This window comes from Mastigoproctus giganteus, chromosome 9, assembly GCF_048544385.1.
Source record: "Mastigoproctus giganteus isolate SK-2022 chromosome 9, ASM4854438v1, whole genome shotgun sequence".
Classification (NCBI taxonomy): domain Eukaryota; kingdom Metazoa; phylum Arthropoda; class Arachnida; order Uropygi; family Thelyphonidae; genus Mastigoproctus; species Mastigoproctus giganteus.
Window position 1 is genome coordinate 87,104,515 of NC_143583.1, and position 17,576 is coordinate 87,122,090.

Consider the following 17,576-nt stretch of genomic DNA (forward strand, 5'->3'; position numbering starts at 1 on the left):
TTGAGTGTACAAAGAAAGATTAAGAAAAAAATTGTCTGAAAAATGACTAATGCCATGCAAATTTCGGGAATTTTCATATTAACCTATTTTTCTTCTTTCATTGTAATATTATTTGTTTTAGATCGCTTTGTAGTTACATGCATTTTTTTGTATAAAAATACATAATGAAGTATTGTTTCCTTTTTTCTTTGATAAGCACTGTACATCAAACACTGTGAATAACTTTGTTTCTCATTATATAAGTCTATTTTTGTTCTTTTAACAAAAAAAAAGAAGTTAGTTAATGTACGTAGTGCGCTATATTTTGGGCGCATTAGCAAGTTATAATAATTCATTATTTTTATATATACGAGGAGTGGAAATAAAGTTCCTGGACTGGTGCTGTTGCGGTCATGTTCGATGAGTTTGAAAATAAACGAAAGGGGTATGTTAGTTCAAATTTCCTTCAATAGATGGTGGTACAGACATTGTCTAGTATGCTGACAGGCTGCAAGTAACAGTACACTTTATTGCCACATTTCGTATATAAAAAAAAAAGGATTAAAAAGAAATTTACGAACCGAAGGTATTTCGTTTCCGCTCATCCACCGTATTTTCAATCATTTCTATAATCAGCGCAAGACAGAAAAATAATATCCAATGCTTCAGCTACAATATAATGGTGTATGAACAGCGAATTATGACATGCGAGCGGACGAACGGACATGATGAAGACAGGCGCATTGTGCATATGTGCTAACACTCATTATAAAATTATAATAACTATGAGAAAGTCAGCAACAGTACTTTTGAGCATAAAGAAGATTAATAGTGAGGATTCGTGAGATAAATTCATAGAGCAAGTATAGTTTAATCCGTGACACAAGGCCGGAAATAATAATGTTTAATAAACGTGTCAACTGCATCACACAGCTTGGCATTAACAACAGGACAGAGCAATAAACTTATGAAATTTTCGTTGGTCATCGTGACTAAATGAGCTTAGTGTTAGTAGTTAGCACACTCCTACAGCAGAAGCATTTGAAGATGAGCGGTGTATATTTTCTATCAAAACAATACTCACGCGGGCCCAAATAAGTGGGCCCGCGTGAGTATCTGAAAAGGTTGAAACGGATACGATATGTGAAAATTGAAGGACTGTCCAACACATGTCCCGAATTAATGCTGTAGTAATCTGGCCACAGATCATCTTCTTGTTATGCAAATAGCTTTGTATTTGCAGCAACTGTCTATTACACTTGTCTAAATGTGAGGAAGTTTATGTTTGTTGATGGTTCATTTCGGGAGCCACAATTCCGCACCGAAAAGTGGACTGGTTTCCTCATTATTATCATCAGACCCGAGAGAATGGGTTTGAAGCTGCGAAAGGCCACAGACAAGCCTGTATGTGCTCCCACAACATGCAGAGAGTTGCGTGCCATAAATTCTGATGAAACAGTTGAAAATCAGAAGCGTTTGATGACAAATTTCAAAAGGAAAAGGAAATGCACACAGTCAACTGGCATAAGACCCACTTTTCAAAGCAAGGTTGTCAATGCATTGTTGAAAGCAAATAACATTAATGCTTTGCGCTATCTTCGTCACAGCTCTCAAACCACTTGGACCTCTTTGGAATTAACTGGAATGCAGAATTAGGGCGATTACAAAACTGATTGATTAGTATTAGCCACGTAGTGCAGGGAAGCCACAGACATTTGCTGATCCGGCAAAAAAAGAAGGAAAAAGCAGATAAGAAAATACAAATTATGCACCTCTCCTCACGTAGGTAACTATCCAGTTGATCTTTGAATTGCTTCAAACTGTCAGCCTCAACTACCTGCGGAGGCAACTTGTTCCAGTTACTCACTGGCTAAAAGAAAACTTCCTACCATCTAGTCCAAACTTCTTCCTCTGTAAGTTGAATTATGGTCCCTAGTTCTGGAATTCTTGATAACGCTGAAAATTCCTCCTTCATTCATTTTACTAACTCCTCTCACAGTCTTATAAAACCCAATAAAGTCCCCCTCTAAGGTTTCTGGTTGCCAAGCTCTTTAGCCCACATAATCGAAGTCTTTCCTCATACGGGTGTTTCTTCATTTTCAGATGAGATCTCCATACTGGACTTGCGGCATTTGGCTTTCTTCCAGAATTCTGCAGAAAATCTTCCACGATGCACTGAAGCAGTACTTATACTCGAACGTCTTTGGGATGGCTTGGAACAGCAATTGAGGACCTGAAAAAGACTTTCTAGTTCAAGCACAGAACTAGTTATAGTCCCTTATTAAATCCCCTAGATAAAGCTCCTTGTTATGAAATAGTACGTGCCATATACTTGTAGAAAATATTTGTCTCTCCAAATTTCAATTAACTTTATTAAAGTGCATAGCTGTCGTCCTCCATAGTTTCTCAGTACCCCTTCGATGATTTGTGTGTGTGTTATAGGAGGCTAGCAATTTTTCAAGTGCCCTCATATTTTAGACAGCTAATCACGACAATTTTCCACTGTCGAAAGTTGGTGTGATTTTAGATTTTTATAGTAGTGGACGTAGTTATTTTAATATAGTATTTATGCATATTTAATTATATATTTTGAATCAGCCTTCTTCATATATAAGCTTTCGATCATTTTTTAAACAATTAGATGACATTTAAAACTTGCGCATTATGTTTGGTGGATCCCAGATTTATTAAGCATCCTCTCCTCGATGTCTGTATTGAATTGTTCTTTAAAGTATAAAAGACCTCTGTATATGTTGCTTGAGGTCTTTTATAAATATGTACTGAGTAATATGCTCATCGTCACATTACATGCGTTTTACAGCACGGTTTATCAAATGATCGGTTGATGACAGACAGCTGTGTGGTTAAATTAAACTGAGTTGAATTTGCATTAGCATACCTTCTTCAGAAGGAATGGACTAGTCTGTGACACTGGCGATGGCTTAAAGTCGGGAACGGCTGATATAAGATTGTGGTTCGCACACGTGGAGATCAGTTTTTCAGTGTCTGCGACGAACAGTGGATCGGCGTCGCGATCTCGTCGACTTCGAATGTAAAATGATTGTTGGGACAAGACGTGCAGGCGAGGGTTCCTTACAACAACGAACATGGTTAACTGTTCCCATTCTGTAGTGTCACGAGCCAACCGTGACTAGCTCGACAACCAGTCAAAGGTCACACGTGGGACATGATGCGCTGTTCTTGTTGCTGTAGTAAGGTTTTCAGAGCATTAGCAACTAAGGCTATACTGCTCCGTGTATATTCTTTGTACATTGCGTGTATTCTGAGGTCGATTTTCTGTTTGCTGGAGGAAAAATCATGCTACCCTCGTCTGAGACCGACTAACTCGGCCATATTGTGAAAAAGGCCCATAAAAATTCCTCCTGTCATCGACGGGACTCGAACTCAGGTCTTTTCCCGTGGTGTGGTGAAAATGCCGATCCTACCAACTGCGCTACCAACGAAGGTTGGTTTGGTTTGTTTTTTGTTCTTTTTTTTTTTTTTTTATGGCGCAAAAACGGCTACGGCTATAATGCGTCACCCACGAGGGACATGGCATGCACTACAAGGGCATTGTATTCGGTTTGCTGGCCACAGTGGCCCAGCAAACCGGTGTTCTCGTCTGGGGAGGGGTTATCATTTCAGCTAACCACCTAGTACAATGTAGGAATTGCAAGACCAATATCCACATGGACTATGCGACAGATATCAGTTCGTATAGGTTATGGCAGTTAACAGCTATCACTAGTACCGATGCTCACTGCGGCACAAGAAACTGCGCCTTGCATTGACACGTCAGCACTGAATCACTGACATGTGGAAATCCGTTGCCTGGTCATGTTGATGGGCGTATCCGCATTTGAAGAAAGTAACATGAAGTCAACTATGGTAGCTGGATGCACTTCTGGTGTTCGGCAAGCTGGTGGCGGTGGTATTATGAGAACTGCTACCGTGGCATACCCTGGGTCCTCTGATTATCGTTAATCAACGGCTAGAGAGCAATGCCTACATTTCGTCGATTAAATATACCCATATGTGTGTGTATCAAGACAATTCCCGCGTCTATCAGCAACACAGCGCGCCATGCCACAAGGCCCCCAAGGCCTGGCAGGTTGCTAAATGGTTTCTGGAACATGGCAAGGACCTACTGGAAAAAGACATTTGATGCTACGACCATCCATGGGACAATATGCAAGCGTTATTGGGTACATTGTGCAACGCATAGGTAGATCTTTCAGAGGATGCCCAGCACCTTGTAGAATCCATGCCAAGACATGTACCTGCAGAATTACGGGCAAAAGGTGTTCTAACTCAAAGTCAACTTTGAGAGGCTGTATGTTAATAGAGCAGTCACACGGCGAGGCATTGAGTCCACTAGTTCACGAAAGCGTTCCACAGGTATTTCCATCCACGCTTGCTGAACCGCTGTCTATAATTCCGTCGCATTCCTGGATGGAGGATCCAAAGCTTGAACGGACCTTTCCACACATCCAAAGATGCTCCACAGGGTTCATGTTCGCTAAACGGGGAGGCCATTCCATGGTGGGAAAATCTGTGGAATGCTCTTCGAACCGTGTTCTAGTCACCACGTCTCTGGGGGGGCGCATTGTTCTGCTGAAAGGGTACATTGCCCTGTGGGTGCATGGTGACGATGAAGGGATGCAGTTGGTCTGCAAGGATAAATACAACGTAACTTGGACCGTTCAGATATGCGTCTAGACGTACCAGAGGTCCTAACTTGTGCCAGTTGAACACATCCCAGACCATTACCGATCGTCCATCTTCCTGAACAGTTCCTTGTTGATGACGGGTGCTTAGCTTAGTGTAGTTTCCGTCAGATACGCACTCCCCCGTCCGCTCGAAATAACTGGAAACTGGACTCATCGAACCAGGAGACCCGTTTCCAATCATCCAAGGTCCAGTGCCGATGTTCTTTCGCCCATCTGAAGTGTAGAGTCCTGTGTCGTGATGTTAGAAATGGGACTCTGGTGGGTCGGCGGCTTCCATAACCTATTTCGGCTAATGATCGCCTGATGGTCTTGGTGGAAACGTTTCTAGCACCTCACTCGTTGAAGTCGCGTGATTTGTGCCACTGTCGCTCTCCGGTTGGCTGAAACAATGTGAGACAGACGTCGATGGCCACGTTCATCCACCACATTTCTCTGTCCACAGCGCTATCCACGATGAGCTGCTATTCCGGAAATGGTATTCCCGATACACTCTTGATACTGTCGAACGGGAATAGTGCAATTTCTGTACTACCTCGAGTGACCCATGCGTCGAGCACCCACCCACTATCATCCCTCTTTCAAAGTCGATTAACTCATACTGACATCGAATTACCGTCTACGTGAGTGCAGTGTACTTATATACCTGCCAAGCGGTGGATTCGTCCAATAGCGATAGGGGTGACAGGGGTCGCGTTGCCCAGGAACCAGGTGTCCCAAGAAATTTATCCTTTCAGTGTACATCTGTAGCATAATGTTTATGACAATACTTGTGTGGTGTTGCACTCACACATCGATATTTAGGGAATGGCGCAATGAACACACCAAGCGTACAGAGTTCAGGACGATAAATATGCAGACGTGTGATATTTTTAATAGATAAAAAATTTTTTTTTTAATATTGAACCCACAGCAGCAAGTGGGGTTACAATAACTGCACATAATTCCCGAACATCAATATTTCCACTGGGTTAACGTAAATATTTGGTCGGGTATCAAAACCAGGGGCCGTGCCAAGGCATATGCGAACGAAGGGCTTTCCCCGGGCTCTTTTGTCCTAGGGGCACAAAAATGAAATAAATTAAATAAAATTAAAGTTGTAGGGGAAGTATGAACTTTTGCGTTGGCTACTAAGTTAGCCAGACACGACTCTACATCTTCCATACACTGAAACGATTCAGTTTCGAACCTTGTTTACAGTGAACTCAATTATTTTTTGTAATTGTTTTTATCTAATAACAAAAATAATTAATTTTGCGTAGCACTAAATACAACGTGAATTATCTATTTTTCTGATTTAAATGAAACTTCGAATGCCTCGGGAAACTTTCTAAAAGAGTCAAATAAACTTCCACGAAAATACTTCACTGGGAAGTATTAGCTTGGATTCTCGGTAAGAGTTTCCCCAACCAACAAATTCTTGAAGAGTAGGATTGCTATTCTCTGTTTCTTATATTTAAAAAACATGTTTCGAGACACTGCCCTTAACACGGGTCTGTATTGTTTTAATTTTTAAAAAGCAAAAAAGCGATTCCTATATTTTTCTTGCCTAAAGTAATGCCAATGAAACAAAGTGGCTGTCTTTGCATACCACGTGATTTTTAAGCCCACGTTACAAAAGTAAGTTGTCGTTTGAAACATTCGATATGTAATAATGCCCGTAAAAGTCACAAGGACACGCATGTGGCAATGAGGGTGGAAACAAGTCAGCCTGTACTCCGCTAACTATTGTCAGTAGCGCGCAGAATGTATACCGAAGTTGTAAAGAAAACCTACTGCAGGAAAGTTTGTGTGCTGACTTGGTATTTGCTCTGAGTTCCGGCTTTGAAAAATGCTCCACCCTTTTCCTGGGTCGGGACAATGTTTAACAAAGCGCTGTTGACTCAGATTGACAGCATGTTTGCGTCATTTGCATGTTTTATCAGAGTTCCGTGTGCCAGTTTCTCGATTTGGAGATCCGATTAACTAAAGTCGACAGAGAAATGTATATCGAAACCCTCCCCCTCCCCCGAGATCTTTTCGAAGATAAGCTTATTTGTCCTTTCCCTCCTATCATATTAGTGTGGGAAGGGGTTAGATTACCCATGATTTGTTTTGAGTAGCATAATGGGCAGCGCCAGGGCATCTTATGTCCAGTATTGCAACTTTGTCTCGAATGGAATGTTTAGGAACGGGAGTATGTTCGTGTTTAATCATGTTTAGATGCGGAACGTGCACAGCACTAGTTCAATCGTACCACCATCCTCAAGGTTCTAACAAGTTTACAATATTAAAACAACATTTTTTATTATTTTTATTTTATTATTATTTTTTTTAGGAGCATTGGCAACTAAGGCCATATTGCTCCGGGGATATGCAGTGGTTATTCCCTGAAATTTCCGCATCCTCCGTATATGGTGGTGACGGGCTCAAACCACGGTCTAATCAAGAAGCATGTGCTACGCACTGCTGCTCCTTCCTACCTGGCTACGGAGGCACCATAACACCTATAAGAAACTCCAGAAAGTCGCAATCCTGAACACCTGTAGGATTGTCAAAGAGTTCCTGGACCAACGGTAACACCAGACATTACAACCACCCTGCGTACTTGGTAGCAGTACCCGTCACGGAGTGGAATCCCCAAATCAGGGAGAAATAATATAAGAACAATAATAATAATAATAATAGCAGCAATAGGTCTCCCAGCGAACACCTACAACGAATTCCAGCAAGTCGCAATCCTGAATACCTGTAGGATAGTCAGAGAGTTCCTTGACCAACAGTAGCACCAGACATAACAATGACCACCCTGTGTACTTGGCAGCAATACCCGTCACGAGGTGGAACCCCCAATAATAATAATATTATTGGAGAAAAAATATAATAATAATAATAATAAATTCTCTCTTTAGTCCTTTGAATAACCTGGATTCTTCATGGCATGAACTCAACGAGGTGTTGTAAGCATGCAACTAGGATGCTGATACAAGCTGACTCCGCTGCTCCCCACAGATGTTGCAAATCAAAAGGCTGCAATTTGCTTCGAAGAGCTCGTTCCGCCCTATCTCACAGACACTTAATTGGATTTAAGTCTAGTGACTGGGCAAGCCACTGCAGTAGACTGAATTCACTCTCATGTTCCAAGAAACAGATCTGTGCACGGTGGTCTTGTGACATGGGGTACTATCCTGAAAGAACCCATTCGCAGATGGATTGACTGCAGCAATAAAGGAATGAGCTGGCCTGAATCATATTTCCAAACCTGTGACATCCATATGTTGCTCCACTAGTAATAAGGGAACCCAGGGCCGGATTTCCCATTAGGCACAGTGCCTAGGGCCCACGAACGAAGGAAAAAAAAAAGTTTTCAAAAATCATTTTCTACACGTGATATTTCTTTGTAATCGACTCTAGGAGTTTCAATTCAATACGCATACGCTATCTAGCGACTGTTCTCGAAACTAGAAGAATAGAAGTAAGTGATGGTCTCTCCGTCAAGTGAGGTGATTTGTCATTTACTTGAGTCATTAATTTGAGTTAAACTTGAGTCATTAATTGATGTGATTCGCAGTCAAAGTGTTGAAATAAAAGAAACATTTTCCCCTTTTTTTAGCACATTTCGGAATAAAAGTACCCAGGGCCTACGAACACCAAAATCCAGCCCTGGGGGAATCCAATGTGCACAAGAAGCCTGTCCCACACACATATAAACAATAATACCACGGCCTGTATTGCTCTGTCTGTATTGTTGACATCCTACAGGGATGGTCCACTGGCTCTTGCTATTTTACCAAAATTCTGGGTCTCCCATTAGCGTGATGCAGCAAGAACAGGACTGCTGTTGTTGTTGTAGGGCTTTAAGCCCATTAGCAACTTAGGCCGAATTGCTACAAATATAATATATTTGTACATTATGTGTTTTGTGGTCGATTTGCTGTTTTCTGGACGAAAAAACTCGATAATAAAGCACGTAACCCTCGCCTGAGACCGATTAATTTAGCCATGCTGTAAAAAGGGACCATAAACTTTCCTCTCGTCATTGATAGAATTTGAAACAGGTCTTTCCCACTCGGTAGGGCAGAGGATGATTATTGTCGTTGTTGTTGGAAGTTATGCTTGATAGTTCTTTAACGATCAACTCTTATGTTGCATATGTTTCTCTTGTTGTAAGGTTTTAGGAGTATCAGTGACTAAGGCCATATTGCTTCGTATATAATGTCTCTAAATTGCATGTGTTCTGTGGTCGATTTTCTGTTTATTGGACGAAAAACCCAAGTTTCCAGGGGAAAAAAAAACATGCAACCGTCTCCTGAGAATGACTAACTCAGCCATGTTGTGAAAAAGCCTCATAGAAATTCTTCCCGTCATCGATGGGACTCGAACTCGGGTGTTTTTCCTCCTACAAACAGAAAATCAACCTCAGAACACACACAATTTACATGGGGCAATATGACCTTAGTTGCTGAGGCTCCTAAAACTCTGCAACAGGAGTAGGCAACCTTTATATAAAAAACCTTTATATAAAAACCTTTACATAAAAAACTTTTATATAATAAAATGTTTGTGAGGTGCACGAGGGCCAAAATTTTTTTAGCTTTCCATGTTTTTTAAGATTATTAAAATGGTGTATAATGAAAAAATTGTCATATATAGTTATATGTTATTTATTGTAATATTTTTACATACATGTACATATAGTTAATTTTTTTAATAAGAAAAACATAATATGAATTCAAGACAATATTACAAAAATTCAATTATATTAACGGAATACAAATACAATTCCAGTATCAAAAATTGCAATATTTTATTTTTATAATACTTAATGAGAAATTTGATACTGTTTATTTTTTATCAATGAATCGATATTTGTTGTAGCAATGCGCAGAGTATTTTCTAAATTTACGTCAGAAATTCTATTAATTCAAAAATATACTTATAATAAACGACAGGCCGTTGTTTTGAAAACGACCGCGGACCAGAGGTTGCACCCTTGCCCTACAACCACAACAGAACAACAATACCCCATAAAAGCACCACTGGGTTTAATCAGGTGATTAGGGTGGCTAAACCATACTTTGCAATAGACCCTCATGTGTTTGGTTGCTATAAAATCCCTGCACAGCTTAGTGCTGTGCTTCGGAACATTGTCTTGTTGTTATATAAAACGATTTCCACAAAGTCGAAGTCCAGAGGATATTGCATTATGTTTAAGAATGTTTTTATAGCTTTCTTTTAAAATTCCTTCAATCTGACTGTGTTAGTCACTCCAGAAAAACAGAACAACCCCAGATCGTGATGGAAACATCACTGTGCTTAACTATGGACAACAAACAATGTGGTATCATTTTTTCTTCAGTTGATCGTATCTCACAAACTGTACACTTGGATCCAAAAATTTCAGATTTGATTTCATATGACTGTAGTACATTTTTCCACTCTTTAATTGTATTGTCCAATGTTAGCCCAAGCCGACCGTTTCTTTGGATTTTCCGATTTTAATAAGTTTTCGGATCCCTACACGACCATGATGTCCTGCTTGTTTAAGACGAAGTTTTACAGTGGATGTAGACAGGAAAGTTTCTCTGTTCCTATTGAACTCAGCTCGGATTTCAGGTGCAGTAAGTCGTCGATTGCGTTTTGAAATCAGTGGTATGGCCTTATCTTGTGCTTCTGTTGTTACTCTTGGCTGTCCTGATCGAGCTTTGTCCTTTAAACTGCCTGTCTCCTTGAATCATCGAATGGTAGTTTGTACTCATTTATTGAAACACCTAGTTTTTTGCAAATACTTCTCACGAAATAGCTTTTTTATACAAAATTATAACAGCACATCTTTTTTCAACAGTTGGTTTCTTATTTCTTGCCTTGTTTATCATGAAGCACACCAAATACTCTTTCTGAATGACGGGTGGACGATTTTATAAGTTACAGCTCTTACTCTTCAATTTATATTATTTCAAAAAACTCTAGAATCAGTTGCAATCTTCTATAATATCGAAACAATACTCCCACTTTTAAGAATAATCTAGAATCATCTACAATGTGCAGGAATCTTTTACACCTTTCTAGAATATTCTAGAAATTTCTTAGCTATTTCTTAAATATTATTTAAGTAATTTGATTTTTATACACATAGAAAATATTTTAATAAAAATCAGTAAACAAGTTATCCTATTTTAATTAAACTTTTGAAATTTAAGAAAAATGAAACATGAATCCGAACTTAATGCCTGTGTGTGCATGCGGAGGACAAGCAATATAGGAAGAAATTTCAGCAAGGCTTATGCAGTAAACTCTGTAAAATCCGGAAAGTTTCAGTCCCAATTCTTTCTCTAATTAATTCTCTAAAATCCGGAACCTTCTCTCTCTCTGTCTCCCCCCCCCCACACCCCTAAAAGTAATAAATAAAAATTAAAATATTTTGCAATCCGGAATATTAAGACAGCAATTGAGAATTGTAATGCATATTCTACTTTTTTTTAGGAGATCATATTCAAAATGTGTCACGGACAGGTTAAAGATTGGGATGCAAGAGAACCTTGTTCGTACTTTACTTTCATTTCTGTAAGTTGTATTTTTTAGGAAATACACATAGACATGGGGAAGGGGAAATCGTGTGCGTAGTACAAATTTCTTTTCAATTTCTAGAAACGTTTGGGTTTTTTAAATCGTGTTAGGACTTCATGTAGCTTAATACAAAGAAGAAGAAAACAATGAGGTCAGAACCTTGTTCACTGGATGTGGGAAAGTATTAGATAACCCAGTTGATGTTGATGATGAAATGAATAAGCACTTCGCATCGATCTTGACTGACAAAAGACCCTTCATGTTGAAGAGACGCTGTGTTAGTGAAACTAGAAAGAATAAAATTAGCGATATTGAAATTTCAGAAAGTTATTTGTCTAAATTTGCAAATTTTAAATATGTTCTGTACTAATTTTAGAATAAAATCTTTAAATTTTATTATTTTGGGCTCCTACTTTTTTTTCGAAGGTCCTGAAAACTTCCTGGACCCTACGCATAGTGCATAAAGTGCCTAATTGGAAGAGGCCCAGTCCATTGTGACTTGATTTGAAGAAAGGACGTGCAAAAGTTGCATTCGCCTATTCAGAACGTCGACCGCAACCCCACTAAACATCTTTGGGATGGACCATAGGAAACCATACTTCTTTCTTGCTAGGAGGGTACCAACAAGTAGAACAAAGGTAGGCCGATACGACACGAGAAGTTCCAATTCTATTAAAGTAACTTGTTTAGATATGGAAGGCAAAAACAATTTCTCGATGGTTTTCAGATTTGTTGGTTGGTTTCGCAAAATGATTTTCAGAAGAATGATTTTCAGAAGAGGTGATCCCACCGAAATCTGTTTAAAATCCTCTACAGCCATACTTCCTGGTCTTTTAGGAAAAGCAATAACCTTATAAACTTGATTAATATAATGTAATATACCTAATAAACTTGATTGGTTAATAAAATTCAGAAAGAGAGTTTTAGAAACATGATCACGGTCTCAGTTTACAAAAGAACGAATGCGTAGATCTGGTATTCGTGCAAATAATTCGCTTGAGTAAATACAGAAGTGGAACTATTGTGGCTTACAATAAAATTTCAGATAGAAAAGGTTTTGAAATGCTGTGTAGGTACAGGATGCCACCATTGTTTCAAAGAATTTCAGATAAATCAGATAAGTTCAGATTACTTCCCCCAGACGGCGTGGTGGTTTCATCACATCTATTACAGTTATAATCGGATGCTATCAAGCAATTGTTCAGAACTCTACAATACCTTCCTTCCTTAAGCAGGCTTTTCTTCATTTTCCTTAACCTTTCCCGTCTTCAAGTTACCATTTTTGACGTGAGTACGCTATTTTACAATTCGATGTATTTATTTAATATTCTCCTGTGTTTTATTGTTATAGTTTATGAGTTATATCGTGTTTTATGTTATCGGGTTCTTAAAACTGCTAATCAAAACTGTGACAATGTATTCTCAATTTATTTATTAGCAAATTCGTATACAATAAACTCTTTAAAAAACTTAGGAATTGGGAGGTGCCGGTTTTAGAGAGATACACTTATGGTGAAGCAGTTTTAGAAGAACACATTTCAATGAATATTAAACACAAAAGACATTTGTAAAAGTCTTATTTTATTTGTAAACAGCTATCATTTCGTATACTGCATGGCAGCCTGCACCGAATAACTTCTTTACAAATGTTTTGTCTGAACGTTGTCGCCTGCTAATGAGAGACCAGTTAGTCTTGAAACAGGCTGTCATGGCAGTATCTCCTTGAACATGCAAACAAATATTTCTTATTTTTCACATTTCTGCTAATGCCTGAACGCTTTCATTTAGGTTATGGGCACACCGCAACCCTAAAATCCTAATACAGCGGTTGAGGACCCACGCTTAACAATATTCTTTCTGTGCTATAAATTTTTTCCTGTTTAAATATTGGTAACAAATTTCGGACGTGGACCACAGTTTGAAAAGCAGGGCTCGATTTAATAGATAGCACCTATTAAATCGATGATTTTCATTCCTTTCGTTTCCTTAAGAAACGAATATTATCGGCATATAATGTTGAAATACGTGAGAGATTGTTGCTGTGAAATGTAGATATAAAACCACAAACACTCTGTAGTATTATGTGCCATTCATCGCTTCTCATTCAGTTGAAAAGGCGTTCAGTTTCTGTCGAAGATCGGAAAAGTACAAACAGACTTCTGTCTCAAGCATCACTCTGCACGCACAGTAGTTATAATCACAGTCCTCTTCACACCGGGTAGAAAAGGCACCGGTTTGAATCCTGTCAATAGTGCGAGGAACTTTTATTGGCTTTTTTCTACTACACGGATGAGTTAATCGGTCTCAGAAGAGGACAGCAAGGTTAGGTTCACCTAACCTTGCTGTCCTCTCCTGAGTTTATCCCCATTCTGGGGATAAACACGCGACTTGGGAACCATCTTCAATTCACATAGGAGTCATTATCAATTCCAAATCACTGATAATACCGCCATCAAGCTGATCCACTTGATGGTGGTATTCTCAGTGTTACTGCAATTGGTTTTGTGTTCACAGAGGAGCCGCGGCGGCCTCCAAAATATGCTGTGAGTTTTTTTTTTTATTCCGAAAAATTGTTTTATGCAAATTTTACATCACTGCCCGATTTTTTATATGATATCTCACTGAACAAAGCTAAACAATATATTGCTTACTTTAAAAACGCACTTAATAAGGGGTTAAGATCGGTACTGTGAGCCGGACATTTCAGTGGCAGCACTTTTTATTTTCAAACAAGTCACCGTGCGTTTTTGAAAGTCAATGGCTTTTTCTTACAAGGTCAACGGAATACACTGTGGTATTTTGGAATACCAATAAACATTCACACAAGAAATAGCACTCTGTCCAGTTCCAGTAGATCAAGTCTGCAAATCTTGAATAACCCATGCCGATTTCAACATGGGAGGAGTTCCAGACTACCTGCTGAAGAAATGGATTTAAGTAAGAAATTGATTATTTATACCTCTGAACTTTCAATATAACTCTTTGATGAATTCCCATGGCATGGGCCAACATTTTTTTGATGTAGGATTACTTTCAACTTCATTACGGTACTTTTCCATTCGAATATATACTAAACTATCAAAATGGTGAGAACAGGATGTGTGCAGAAACACATTTAAAAGTGTGCAGGCAATGGCAGAAATTGTTCTACTTAAATTTTGTCCTGTTATATCTCTTTGGAGAGATATAACAGCACAAAATCACAGGATGTTATCCTGTGCTCAGGATAACATCCTGTGATTTGGGCGACAGATAAAGGGTGACAACAATAATTTTGTCATACGCACTATGTCATTCGCGCTCGAATTGGTTCTGAACGTACTGTAATGCTTTGTTTCAGTTTATAAGTTTACTTTTTTTAAATTAAGCTTAGAAGTTTTCAGATTGTTAATTTTTTTTACGAAATATCATTGCCGATTGTAAGTTTGAACCATTAGTAATGGTGTTGGAATGATACACCAGTTCTCACTGGTGTATCGACACTTTTGACAAAAAAATATATTTAATCTTGTCTTTGTTGACAAATATTTGCGTCTGTTGCCATTATTAGCCATATTAGCTTTCTGATCATTAACGTTTCCAATTTGAGCGTTGATTATAACCAACTGAATTGAGACTTCACATCGAGAAACTGAAAAATCGTGACGGATTGCACTATTTAGTTTCAATGTGGCTACGTATTATGTATCCTTAGGACTTGCATGTTTATTCACCGGGGACGTTCTCTATGATTGAACGACAAAGCACACTTTTGAACCACATGGGACTGATATGGAGAGTGGCTCCAGTGACTGGAAGTTTATCCATATTGGCTACGTTTTCTAGACTGTAGATATTTTTGTCTTCCACAATCTGGTAAGTTTCAAAATCTTTCGACTGGCCTTGGTCAATTGATGCTGTGTCAGATCCAATGCCATATATGACTCTGTTGTCAACGAGCCACTGAGCAGCCTTTGGAGAAACACCAGGAAAATGAAGATCCGCAATGTTCCCATTTTCTATTCCAAAGTAATCGTCTCGGTTTGACCACTTCTTTCCCCAGCCTGTGCGAAGCATCAGAACTGATCCGCCTTCTTCTTCACTGATTCACCATTTTCTTCTTCCCATATTTCGAGATCTTCCACTTCAAGAAAGGCGTCCCTGTCTTTGCTGGCCTTTTCAGTAATATCTACTACGACAGCGGTAACTATCAAGTAGTCCAGTGGGATATCAGCCACAGCCCATCCAGGCACAAAATGACACGGGGCATCTATGTGAGTTCCAAAATGTGTTGATTCTTGGATATTTTCTTGAGCACGTCACACCTCTTTTATTTACATATTTTTGCATAGATTTGTATCACAATAAAGTGGCCAGACAATGCAGAAATTTCGAAAAATTAAGGAAAATGCTTATAAATGAAAATATATTTTCAAATGTGTATTTAAGCGTATATTTTATTTATGTTTCTATCTATCTATGTACATGCTCTGTCACGTGTAATTCATAGCATTTTAGGCACAGGTGAACTTTGAAGATTATTCGTTGTACTGAATTTTTCTTCAGAACTAACCTGCTCAAACAAGATTTACAAAACATTCATTATTATTAATAAGGCGTCTCCGGGAATCTGGAAAGGATTCAGTTTTTATTAAAACTGGATTCTTTGTAACGGAATTTTACTGTACTGCGTATTGACGCTTTATATCCTTAGCTGGACCAGGACATGGCGGTACAGTAATTTGATAACTGAGTTCAAGCATCTGCCACAAACCCTGAATCCTGTGAACCATACCAGAATGTACTACCGCACCACTTTGGGACTAAAGGTGCAATTCCGCTGAATTCCACCACTGGGCTCATTGTGCTAGTTTGCCAGTAGTTATTTTCAACTCATCTCCTATTGCTTTCATCTGTGGTGGAGTGAAGAAACATTGAACATTATGATCCGTGCATATTAGAGGTTTTTTTGTGCCAAACTAATTAAGGTTATGAGGTGTCAGTGGATTGTGTGTTGTCGGTTTGCCTGTTTTATTGAATGAAAACTTAAGTTCCTGAGGAAAACAATTACACAACTTCTGAGGGATCGAACAACTCCGATATGAACCGTTCCTGTCTTGACGGGATCCGAATCGAGGACTTCCCACCCCTGTGGAGGGGCAGAAATGCCAGAAATACCTAACTCGTGAGGTTAGATGCATTAGCATAAAGAAACTTTTGATAAAGCAATAAAATATTATCTAAGTAGACAATAAATAGTTTTTCTTTATTAAAGACTTAGCTCTCAACGCAACAAATTCCAAAATAAGACTATATGCAATGCTCCAATTGGAAAATATTAATAGCGTAATTGGAAAGCTGATATTTGGCAACAGAAACAATTACATTTGTCTTTAATCCAACACATGCAAAGATTATAGATCCGATACTGGTTCTAACACCAGATGCCACGTTGAATTGCACGTGTGTTAGAACTCGTAATCGACAATGTCCATGTTAACATTTATTTCGGAAAACTTGTTTCAGAAATTTTAAAACTATAAGAATAGTTGATCTTAATTTAAAGAAGTAAACTCTTATCAAACGGAACGTTCCAACCCAGTTTGAGCTCTGATTAAAAATACCCAAATATTGTCTGTTCATTTGACACATATTAGCAGTAAATTTTCACCTGAATTTCGATACAAAAAGTTCAATATAATCCAGGACGTAGTCAATCAGTTCTTGTGCTCTACATCCGAATACAGGTTGGGGATTTATTAGAGAAGAGTACGATCGTCAAGTATCTGTTGCATCCCCTTCACCACGTAATCCTAAGATGCAGTAATAGTTCTAGAGTAGTGATACTGGAAGACCAACAGTAATTGAGTCGAAGGCATCGGTGATATCAAATAGGTTTTCAAACCATTGTTCATATTTATGTAATAGATTAGGTAACGGAATTCCTACCAGAATCCTGCTTTTTGGGTCTCATTTGTTAACAGAGTCATGCTGAATGGCATTATACTGGGCCCAGGAAATTTAAGGGTGCTTTCATTAAACGTGTAAGTCATGTCGAGATAATTGTTGGTCAGAGGAATGCACAGCATGGAAGGCACAGTCCATCCAACTAACGGCACCAGCAGCAGCAGGAAGGCCATTTCTGTTAAGAGAAAAGTGAATTATTTATTATTTTTCAATAATAAATTTATTTTTATTATCTTTCTATATATTAAAATAGTTTTTCTCCTAGTGAGTTTTATTCAGCCAATGGGAGAAGAGGGATGCGGGTTACGTGATAATACGTAATAAATACTAAAATACATAACAGAAGCTACTGTCGTGGTAAAACACGCTTCTATTTTA

At 38.7% G+C, this 17,576-nt stretch overlaps 1 protein-coding gene across 2 annotated transcripts in view; it reads left to right on the forward strand.

The window, feature by feature from the left end:
* LOC150080519 (uncharacterized) overlaps positions 1–17,576 on the forward strand; it is a 115,122-nt gene that overhangs the window by 61,180 nt on the left and 36,366 nt on the right. The window contains exon 1 of one of the 2 annotated variants that reach the window (XM_090381418.1): positions 12,477–12,539. The exons of the other annotated variant lie outside the window; for it this stretch is intronic. The gene's annotated coding sequence lies outside the window, so the exon portion shown is untranslated. Of the gene's footprint in view, positions 1–12,476; positions 12,540–17,576 lie in introns of those variants that run through there. 2 annotated transcript variants of the gene reach the window in all.